General features: G+C 40.4%; 1 pseudogene; it reads left to right on the plus strand.

The window, feature by feature from the left end:
• The first annotated feature begins 4,935 nt into the window (after window positions 1-4,935).
• Window positions 4,936-6,975, plus strand: LOC118749120 (annotated as a pseudogene).
• The last annotated feature ends 1,220 nt before the right edge of the window (window positions 6,976-8,195 follow it).

The raw sequence follows: 8,195 nt of genomic DNA on the forward strand, positions 1-8,195 counted from the left end.
ATTGCCCTTGCGGGTCTCGTTTGTCTTGACAAATTTCTTTTAGCTTTAGGCATTTTTAAACACTTCGCCCTATTCTGTTATTTAAAGATTTTTTTTTATATTTAATAATGAAATTCCACAATGTGCCGAATTCCCATGAAGCCCAACAGATAGCCATACATATGTACGGCTGATATTTACGCAGGTGGCGTCTCACGAAGATGGAGCGCACCAGCGTAAAGTTAATGTAACGAAAATAAGAGTAAACAAAAGACACAGTGGTTTTAGTGCAATGAAATTAAAAGTCGTTTTATTTGTAAATATCGATGAGTTTGAATAGTGTGGCACACAAGAGTTGGCTTACCGAACGTGGTGTGATAGCTGACGTGATCTCCTTGCTGTCTTCTAAGAAGTGAAAAAGTGCTAACAAACGAAAAGGGATGTAGCCCACCGCACAGTAACTTTCGTTTAGTTTCCCCTCCAATAAGTTACCGTACAGTGGGGCTTATTGTTAGCGGCTGGAAAGATAGCCGTAACTTATATATGTGTTTGTGTGCTCTTACATCAAGTGACAAAACGCGGATTAGGGTGGTGCAATATATTTAGGTCGTGGACCTAAACATACCGGCCCCCTTGCGGTAAGCAAGCTGAGAAAAAAAAGGAGTCGCGTCTCAACCGTCACACGCACGTGAGGAAAGTCTTAAGGACTAACTATAATATGCAGAGCGGATTTTGTACTGCGCGGATCTTCTTATTCGCCAACGCTTTCGTCGCGACCGGCTCATCTGAGGCTGTGGAGAAAAGGACATTGTTAACTGAAACAGACGTGGTTTGGAATTTCAATGCACTTTTTTTATTTAAATTTTAAGGTCTGTGTGTGTGTGATGACTGTGTGTGTATGTATGGTTTTGTTTTCTTAATATCTACGTTTATAGTAGGCAGGCTCCCGAAACAACCAGGCCGTATATGGTCGCCTGGACCAGCAGGCCACCCACGGTAGACGGGGGTGGGGTCCCGCTCACCATCATCTCCGCTTGCAAATCGAGGCCTAGTGTGAGGCGTATTGGTGACGCGCGAAAGAATTGCGGATTCGCCAATCGCATGTACTGGAAGGGGCCGCAACCTTAGGGTCCAGGTTCGACGGTGGACTCAGGCGTATATGGTGGTCCAGCACGACTGCTTGTGTCGTACCGCGGTCGGAGCTGCCGTATCTTCTTCGCATGGTGAGCGTGCAACGCTGCAGACGTCCTGATCCGTTGCGTTCCAGTTGGAGATCTCTCACCAGTTCCGAATCAACCAATGAATTCGGTGCGCAAGGGTCAATCATTTCGCGGACCAAATGAAGGCGGCCCCTTGCTTCAATCCGCACTATTGCGGTCGGCGCGATGGGGATAAGCGCACAAATGATCGGCGTTGATATGGCGCTTTGCGCTAGGCGGCCCTTTCGGAAGCCGGTCGGTGGAGCGCGTTGTAAGGCAGGACTATTAATGTTGCTGTCGTTTGTGCGAGTTTTGTGGTATGGTGCTGATTTGCGTAGCCTAGATGATCGCTTAGACGAGCGGAAAGTACGAGTTTGGCTTGGTTTCCGCGCCGCCGGTTGTATTGCTGACGCGTTTGCGAGCGGAAAGAACGAGTTTCCGCGTCGCGCCAGTTGTGGTGTGTACGCGTTGGCGAGTGGAAAGAACGAGTTTCCGCGTCGCCCGCGCGTGGTGGTAACTGGTTTAACGGTTTCGGTGTGCCAGTTCCAGAGTTGCGCTTTTGTCGCTCATGTGGGGAAGAGTCTGTCCTCTCTAACCCCTCCAACTCCTCCTCTTCGACCTGCTGCGCCCACGACTTTGTCTGCTCCGTAACGTCGATAGAGAGTGCCCCGTCCGAGCTCTCGCCGTCGTTGATCGCGTTCGCTGGTTGCCTTTGGTCTTCGCAGTCATCGAGATGGAGCGAGGTGTGATGCTTTTCGCGACATCGGTGGCATCGATCCGTGCTGCTGCACATGTTGAGGCGGTGGAACGGCGAGAGGCAGTTTGGGCAATATTTATGCAGCAGGACTGCACGCAGCCTTGCTTCGACCGCTTTGCCGCGGTAAAGGGGGCATAGTCGAATGCCATGCGCTCCGCCGCATAACCGGCATAGAACCGTAAATTTATCAGCGCGTTCTTCCGCATATGCGCGATTGGCCGAGAAACGAGTCATTCTGTAAATGAGTCTCGTAGTTCTGCCCGTAGGTGTAAAAAGTTACGTACTATTAGTTTTGGGTTGGGTGGCAAGTGGCGAATATATGTATGCCTGTATGTCTCGTGAAAGCACATTTTATATATACGTGTGATATACTTATGTACATATATATATATACTATTTGTTTATTTATTTAATTTGTTTCGACTTGGCGAAGTACAAAACTGGACCAATTCAGACTTTTAGTCTCCGCGTACTTGTGCGGTATTAAGTATAGACTAATGGTCTTACTCCTAAAAAATAAATAGACTTACAGAGCTCTACAAAGTGGCATTTTTATAAAAAAGTTTCAATTTAAAAAGCGGCTAAAGTCTTCTTTATTTTCTATGACTTTGAGCGCAAGGTTTCGTGTTTGGGTATAAAAGAGATCTGTGGAAGGTGACCATCGTAATAAGATTTTATTCCATTACATTTGTTGCCATTTGCTTTTGCATCGAACAGACCTTTATGTAGTACACATTTTTCGATCACTATTTCCCCGAACACACCGTGAAATTTGTAATCTCGTAAAAGGTGTCATTTGTGGTTTTGTGGTGAGTTTCACCACTTGGCCTGGCACGGCGAAAGAAAATTTCTTCACTATGGGTTCGAGACCGGGCTAAGCCAGTAAATACTACAACCAGTGGCGGATTTATCGTACAGGCAACATAGGCTGAAGCCTAGGGCGGCAGAATTAAGGGGCGGCAAAATTTAAGACAGCTAAATTAAAAGAAAAAAATTTATTTGGATTCAGCTGCACTTGAAATTGTGTTTGTGTCTGTAAAATATTATTAATCATTCATCTCATTCAATACAATTCAAAATTAGAATTACGCTGCGAATTTTTCCTTAGTATAGCAGTCGTTGAAATTTCCATTTAAATTTCATTCACGCGGCTTAGAAACCTGACGGCGCGCCTGCGCGTGACGCAAAGAAACAGCCGACACGCTGCCCCGAGAACGAGAATCATCTAAAAGGTTACCACACTTGACAACACTGCCGAAAAACGAGCGTGCATTTTCGAGAAAATTCTTGATTCCAAGCCCACCAGTTTTTCATAAGTGTATCATAACGTGAATAATCTGAAGGTCAGCTTCCGTCGTATGTCAAATTAGGCAGTGTATCTGTGTATGGTCTTCTGTTTGTCTTGCGCGAGGTCAAAAAATCTTCCGGATGAGCGATTTTATTTTGTATACTCGCATAGCGCTACTTCAATGTCCTGATAATTGGATTCTACTTGTCCAAACCTCTAAAGCATTTTTTATTTTTTTTTTTTTCGTGAAAAAAGGGCGGCAAGTTATGAATTGCCTAGGGGCGGCAAATATTTAAATCCGCCACTGACTACAACATCAGTGTTGCCAGGTTGATACTAAGTAAGTATGAACAGTTTTTAATGCACATAGTGAAGTTGCAGTTTGAGAAGAAAGAAATGAAGACTAGACTGTGATTTTATTCCAATTAAAAATATTTTGTTAAAGGAAATGCGAATTTTTAAAAATTCGTACAACAAAGTAAAACTTTTTATTCTTATATACAGCAATCAGAAGCTAGCATAAATGAAGAAGAAACAAAAGGCTTCCTGGTTCTGTTTATTAAAATTTTTTACATGTTGACGATTTTTACATGCAAAAGGCGCTTTTTGATAACCACACTAACGCTTTCTCACTACAATCACCTGGCAACACTGTACAGCATGCTCCACAAAATACATTTTTTTTCTCGCCGTTTATTATCAAGTTGTGCAACTGACAACCAGATGGTGCTGCTTGCCATGCATTTATGAAGGCTCGCATTTAGCCCAATCACTTATGTCAAACTTTGAGCTAATCGTATGTCAAAGTTTTGACACAGCAATAACTTCCTCAATGACTGAAAATTTCATTCTGGATTTGGCACGTGGTAACTGCCATACCTAAACAAAAGCGTTGGGCGGAGCGGTTTCTGACGCCTAGCGTTAGCGCCGAAGTGCCATGCCTAAACAAAAGCGTCAACGCTACGTCAAATGCAGAAATAACACCAACAATAAGCATTGGTTCGTTTGTGTGTAACACGAAAATGACAGTTTCGCCATTTTCTGCAGCCAACTTCAATACCTAAAGCCTTGTCAAAATCGGATTTTCCAACCGCTCAGCGTTGACGCCGCGTTGTTTCGGTATGCTTCATACAAATTGTATGGGCATGAGAATTTTTTTACAGCCAGACAAAGCTGACGCTTTTGTTTAGGTATGGCAGTAAGTTTGGTAGTAATTAGTAAATTATTAGTGTTATTCAATTCATTCATTTCATTACAGGAAAATGTGGAGACTGTTGGGACGAGATATATTCAACTCACAACTACGCATTTTAGATCACCGGTCGTTTTCAAATGGATAAATTCCTTAATGAAGCGCAACAAGTGCGAAATAGAAAATCTGTTCCGAGTGACGGAAATTAGGGGCGATCTAAATACGATTTGTTTGGACGCTCTGATATTTTGAGCACAAGACATTTGGGACAACTTCATCGAGAAGTAAATGATGTATTTCTTGGTGTAGAAAGAGTTGCTTAACAAACTCCAATCGGGGGAAAAGGGCTCGTGAGGAACGTGACGAGAAGGTAAAGAATTTCGAAGTCGACTTCTGAACACAAATACGAACGCATTAGGAACTCTTCTGAGGAAAAAGCGTAAGAGATTGATGAACTTAACTCCGATTTACAAATTAAATTGAACAGTTCTAAATAAAAATTGCAGTATTCGGTTTAAGCATGTCGAAAGATAGTATCGCTGATAACCGAGTATGAGTGCGACTTTCTTTGAAATTGTTGCAGCTTATCGATCAAAAATAAGGAGAGTATTACCGAGATTCGCGAACACATTTCCCAAATTTTAAAAGCGAACGGTTATGACATCAATAATTGAATTGTCGCTAGCCGTTTCGACATTGTCATTTACACAACGTGTTGCGGGAAAAGTCCGTAGACGTCCAGCCAGTGAAGTGATTCCATCAAACCGGACTAGAAAGACAACATAAAGGTGGCACAACGGGCACCTAATAAAAACCTTGTCGGCGGATTGGTAAACAGCCTTAAGAGCAAGGAGTTTCGTGATTATTTAATGAGCACACATTTTTGGGGGCCCTTGGGGAATTCCGCTTGCAGCAGTTGCAGATTTTAAAAAGGATCCGAAATTCATCTCCAGCAGGATGACTCTAGCCCTAACATTCTACTCGTGCGTGTTTATGCGTTTCGCCTGGCAGCTACAACCAATAAATATGCTGCTTTTTGCTTGCCATTTAACAAACGCCACTGCTCAGGCAGTTCAAGGTGTACGTTTTGTAAAATACGAATTTTTAGATAAGAAGCACACAGCGTAAAAGACATATAAGAACGTACAGTGCATGTGCTACTACAATGAGCCGCTGTTATATTAAAGTTATAGTTAAATTCAAATTCAAGTGTACAAAAACTAGCACAAATTGAAAATCGAGACTTAGCGGCTCATGCGCTTAATAATGAATCCATTCTTAACTTTAAGCGCCTCACACACTTACGCGTGCTCTATGCTTACATGTGTTCGTGTAAATAATTTCCAAAATATTAGATCAGCTCTGTTAATAATCGAATATGCCTCTTAGGGTATAATTATCTAAAGGAGTTAATGATATTTACTATCAAAAACAATGTAAATAATAACATATCTAAAACTCAGAGATGACCGTACCACCCTTGTTAATCCACACTTTCTTTTAGATAAATTTTAGTACTTTTAGGCATTTAAAGATCTACAACTGTACAACAAGTGCAATATCAACAAATAAAAAACTAAACTATCTTGACATGAGTAGCAAATTTGAAGATAAACCATGAAATTCCAAAATTGAAGTTAAATCAGATGAAACAATAAAACTGCAAAAAAATCGATTTAAAACTCCTGCGACACATCAAAGATGACGCAAAATTTGACATATCTAAACCAAAACTTAAATTGATAAATTACTCTAAAGATAATGACATCGAACTTGTCAACTCGTCCGAATATTTATATTTATTTGATCTACAGTGGCTCGCTTTGTGGTTAGCAAAACTACGTAAAGATGAAGGTTTAAACGTTTTTCTACCCAATCTTTTAGAAGATTGCGCTCTGGAGTTGCCAAATAATGCGATCATTGAACGGAACCCAGAGCTTGAGGCACGTTGTCCGCGATTACGCGAACACCCACAAAATTAAGACTACTTAAACATGACAAAAAATGTAGACTCAAGCCTTAAGTATGTATCCAAAGATACTATAGCGTTTCAAGTGAAAGCCATAAATAGTCAAATGATAACAGTTTTGCAATTTATATTTTACGTGGCTGCAGGTTTTGTATTCGGATTACGTCTAGTTATGGGAATATTTTGTGCTCTTATAATTGGTGTTGCAGAAATGTATTTCCATCAAAAAAAAACTAAGTGAAGAAGAAAAGGCGATTTCTTCTTTCAAGAAATCGACCGAACCCATTTTCGTTTTTCAAGCCATTCAGGTGCAACAGAAACGTGCCTTGACCCAGACTATTTTTTGCCCATCACACGCAACTAGACAATGCTACTCAAGGTGTGGAGGATAAATATGTAATTTTGGCCGGTATGGGTGTTACGCTGTTGGCCATGTATTTTGAGTATAATAGCAGTAAGTTAATATGTAATCTAATTTTTCATGTTAAACATAGTTTGCAATACGAGTGAGTCGAATTCTGCCTTAAGATCGATGTGTTTAAATTATATGGAAACAACTCAATAAATACATTTTCAGATTCGCAGCTATGAACGCTTCACGGTTTGGAAAATCCACTACTTAACCACATCAAATCTCATAAAGAATCGAGTACACAACAACATCATCAGCGGGCACACATCGATCCCAAGCCGTATAAATGTGAGTAATTAAAAAAACTAAGTTTTCATATTTCGTTGTTTACTAATGGCCTTGTTCATGAAAAAAAGTTAAAGTGTTCCAAATTTTTTATGAATTTGGGTATAAGTAATTTACCGGTAGATACATATGGTCATATACAGGCTGTATTTCTTTACTCATTCTGAACGTTTGGAATAAACTTTTTGTCTACTTATTCGTTAGAACGTTCCTGATGACATGTTAACGTATATTTCAAACGCATTCTGTTTATTCCGGCAGTGAAATGGGATTATCCGGAATGTATAAAGCAACGCAGCCACAATGTGGCTGTTATATCAAAAATGGCATGATAAAAAATGCTAGTAATTCTTGTGTAAAGATTGCTGCTGGCTCATTTTAGCTCGAGCATGCGAATACGCACCTATGTATTATTGTGTTTTCGTTTGCCTACATACTCCCGCAAACCATTTTTTTTCGAGTATTCTGAATTGTAGAGACATTTTAAGGAATTCGTAAAGAAAGGTCTCATCCGATTCTGTGCCGAATTTTCTAAAATGGGATAAACTGTGCACACTTCGTTTTTTTTTTTTTTTTTTTTTTACGAAACGTCGGAAGAAACTAGGTAAATCAATGAAAATAATGCTGCTATGTGAAGAATTTCGTTAGAATCCTCTTTACTTATCGTACAGAAACCTCTTCACGAGTGCACATAACCCTTTTTGAAGTTAAGCGATGAACCAAAAAATCGCTACCGAAATGATTAACGATTTTATTAAGATTTCGGGAACTTTGGTTTATATATACAAGCATAACTACGAGGAAAATATGAAAATACTCCACCTATACATATACTACCTATATATACATACATATATTACGGGCGTACATATTTCCTCTCTTCTTAAACATTACAGTTCTAATCAGTGAATTTGGACTAAGAAAATTAGAACCAATTTCGCCATCTCTATAAGACCCCGGGCTCCTGGGTAAGAACCATCACCTTTTTTTGTGTTAATATATCTCACTGATATAATCGCCGTTTGTAATGATGCTTATGCTATAACGAAATAACTTACGGTAGGTACGCATGTTTAACCATGCGCTTTGAGATTTGGGATAATGCAGGGTGGAA

This window comes from Rhagoletis pomonella, unplaced genomic scaffold (assembly GCF_013731165.1).
Source record: "Rhagoletis pomonella isolate Grant_MI unplaced genomic scaffold, Rhpom_1.0 Rhpom_scaffold_00014, whole genome shotgun sequence".
Classification (NCBI taxonomy): Eukaryota; Metazoa; Arthropoda; class Insecta; order Diptera; family Tephritidae; genus Rhagoletis; species Rhagoletis pomonella.